The 3431-nt window shown below is 38.4% G+C and overlaps 1 protein-coding gene and 1 long non-coding RNA gene across 2 annotated transcripts in view; both read right to left on the bottom strand.

Moving 5' to 3' along the window:
* Positions 1 to 700, bottom strand: part of tafazzin (tafazzin, phospholipid-lysophospholipid transacylase) — a 6830-nt gene extending 6130 nt beyond the window's left edge. Inside the window, exon 1 of the mRNA XM_031838465.1 lies at positions 654 to 700. The gene's annotated coding sequence lies outside the window, so the exon portion shown is untranslated. The remainder of the gene's footprint in view (positions 1 to 653) is intronic.
* Positions 701 to 2225: 1525 nt separating this feature from the next.
* LOC116376953 (uncharacterized) lies at positions 2226 to 3215 on the bottom strand. Its single transcript, XR_004212164.1, has 2 exons — positions 3099 to 3215; positions 2226 to 2982 (listed from the first exon to the last, which is right to left on the bottom strand). It is a non-coding gene; the product is annotated as an uncharacterized LOC116376953 (long non-coding RNA).
* Positions 3216 to 3431: the final 216 nt, after the last annotated feature.

Genomic DNA, 3431 nt, shown 5'->3' with positions numbered 1-3431 from the left:
TGAGATTTAGTGAAGTAAAACATGTTCCTCTGAGATGTAGTACAGTAAAGAGTACAATATGTACCTCTGAGATGTAGTACAGTATAAAGTACAAAATTTACCTCTGAGATGTAGTACAGTATAAAGTACAAAATTTACCTCTGAGATGTAGTACAGTAAAAAGTACATTTACCTCAGTAAAAGTACAGAGTAGCAGAACATGGAAATACTCAATTAAAGTACAAGTATCTCAAAGTACTTGTCGGTGGACTGTGAGCTAAGGTCACAATCTTCTTCAGAGGTGTGTTCAGCGGCTAGCTGACGTTAGCCTGCAGGCTAGCTGACGTTAGCCTGCAAGCTAGCTGACGTTAGCCTGCAAGCTAGCTGACGTTAGCCTGCAAGCTAGATGACGTTAGCCTGCAAGCTAGCTGACGTTAGCCTGCAAGCTAGCTGACGTTAGCCTGCAAGCTAGCTGACGTTAGCCTGCAAGCTAGCTGCTAGCTTAAGTTTTCACACATTCAGCTCTGAGAGACAGAACTGTAACACTGTAGAAAAAATAATAATGAATAAACTGTGAAATTAAAGGGTAAGTTTTCGTCTTAGCTTCACAGCATCTGTTTAAAGACTTTAATAACTTGGGAAATACAGAAAACATCACAAGATCAAACATTTACCTCTCCTCTATCTGCTAAACAGGCGCTGCCTGACCCCGGAAATAAAAGTCACCGCACAGAGTTTTGGGTATTGTGGTTTCTTTCGGGGAAGAAGCCTGTTTGAACGTAATAATGTTGAAGATTTGCTGTTTGCAGTGAGCACCGGTTTGTTTTTTCACTTGGTCTTCAGAGATTACGGCTTCATGAATAGTGTTTGTTCCATTTTATAGTTTTTAATGTAGTTTACAAGCCGGTTTCCGTGTTGAGGTCGTCATAACACGACGCATGCGCAGTAAAATCTGATCCGCAATCATATGTGGTTAAGTGGTAAGTACAAATAAGTTTAATTATTATCATGTTAATTATTATAAAATAATAAAATCGAAAAACTAAATACAAAACTAAATACATATATATTCAAAAATGTATGAATGCATTTTAAAATACACTTTAAATAAATACAAAAAAAAGAAATACATTAATAAATATATAAAACAAACCTACATTTATTTTTAGTATTATGGTACATTTATTAGCATATCAAATTATTTGTCATCCTAAATAATGTAGTAGGACTTGCAACTTCTCAAAAGAAGAAGAGGCCACGCATACAAATGTACAATTCCAGCAAGTACAATAAGAATACCTGCTTTTATTTAGTAAACAGTGTTCCATCACATCCAGTTTAAAGCCTGTTTAAAAGCACAGAGGACAGTGGTGTTGATGACTTGTAACAAAAGAATAAAAGCTTCATCGCTGTTGAGGAACAAAAATCTTTTTAGTTTTAGTTTTATCTGATTCTTTACAGATTATAGTGTCATCAGTAAACATGGCCACTCTCATTTCCTGCTGTACAAACTAATAACAGTGCAGCTGTTGTCCTGTTCTTCACAGACGCCTCAAAAATGAGTCCAGCAGGTCACCGGTTTCTCGTTGAATTGTCTGCTTATTATAACAGAGTTTCAAAAATAACATCATAGCTGCGTTCCAGATTGCACACTTTTTCTCTTTACATTGAGTACACACTGCAGCTGCCCTTACAAAGAACTTACTGTTGCATGCAGAGTGCCTTCAACTGTCATCATGACAAACTTATCAAAAGTCTCTCCAGCTGTTAAAGCCGACTGACAGCTGATCAGCTGTGATCATCAGCACCGTCATCAGAAACAGACGTCGCTTCACGTGACGCACCTGAGGAAAAGACGTCTCATGTCTCTTAAAACATATTTCCTCGTTCCTCTCTTGGAGGAGCAGTGCTCGTGCCAGAAACAGATTTAGTGTGTCTTCAAATGATTTGAAGACACACTAAATCTGTTTCTGGCTCTGACTGTAAGAGCAATATATAAACACCACGAATGCAACATATAGTGAACATATAGATATGTATTTTAGGGTGCATGTACATGTTAAAAGTGGTTGTCACACAACCAAAGGCCAACATTTGATTGTTCATTTCTCAAAATGGTTGACAGTATAAACTCTTAAAGTTGATCCCTGTTCCTGTTGAAATAGTGAGTTATTAAAACTAGTTTCATGACACAAAGGGCATTCCAAGCAAGAACTCAAAATGTGATGCAATGAAAACCCTGATAGTTTCTTTCTATCGTGCTTTAATGGTGCAAATTACCAAACACATTACGACAAAGTCCTCATGACACTTGGTAAATCCAGTGGACACTCACGCTATTTAAATGGCAAATTCAAAACTTTATTGAAAGCCTTTAATCAGAAGCTTTATAAAAGAGGCCAAACACACAGAACAAATTATTTCAGATTTTTTTTGGCATAGCTCGTAGTTTAAACACATATTAAAGTCATTCTGAACTGAATGGTACTAGATTCATTATACGACACAAACATCACAAGTAAAAGTGAGAAAAGGCTCAGATCTCCTCCACCCAAAAAAACATATATTTATAATTACGCAATATCTCAAAATTATACATTCATAAGTGTGCATTTACGTTGTAACATTACTCACAAACAGTGAAGTCTTCATTACAAAGGAGAATTCATTTTTAATATAAATATAAATATAAAATAACATTTAAGAATACAACAATTCATCACATTTCAGTGTCCTAAAATGTGTCTCATGGTTTCCATGAGAAACTGGTCCTGACCGGTCCTGACTGGTTCAGGCTGGTTCAGGCTGATCCAGCCTGGTCCTGACTGGTTCAGGCTGGTCCTGACTGGTCCTGACTGGTCCAGACTGATCCAGCCTGGTCCTGACTGGTCCTGAGGGGTCACAGACTCATCATAACACTTATATGTGTTATGAGTTATTTCACCAGCTGGGCGCGAGTGTGTTCAGTCCCTTTAACGCCACCTCAAACCCCAAAAAACAGGCCTGAGGGAGGAAGAAAGGGATCAGGTGTTACAGATGACGCTGTTTTTGCTATCAGGAAGTAAAGGAGTAGAAATAAGTAAAGTATATATATATTAGTATAATAAGTAAAGGTTTACCGCGTTGGCAGGGAAGGCTCGGAGAAAGACTGCATTGAATCCCTTGTAGAGAGCTTTAGGCCCTTCTTCTCGGAGCAGCGTTCTCAGGACGTCGACCAAACCTCTGTACTTCCCTTCTGCAGCTACACACACACACGCACACACACATGCACACACACACGCACACACACATACACACCCACACACACACACATACCCGCACAAAGTTAAAGTTACGACAAGGAACTTTAACTTTGTCTTGATTTTGACGCCCCCTGTGGACTAAAGTGGTAGTGTTTCAGAGCACCAGAGTCCCTTTAGAAAACCTCTCATATCAGGTGTATAAATGTGCTT

The sequence above is a fragment of the Anarrhichthys ocellatus genome, unplaced genomic scaffold (assembly GCF_004355925.1).
Source record: "Anarrhichthys ocellatus isolate YVR2014 unplaced genomic scaffold, GSC_Weel_1.0 scaffold740, whole genome shotgun sequence".
NCBI lineage: Eukaryota > Metazoa > Chordata > Actinopteri > Perciformes > Anarhichadidae > Anarrhichthys > Anarrhichthys ocellatus.
Note: the sequence above shows the minus strand (reverse complement) of the source record. Positions and strands in the feature narration are given on the sequence as shown.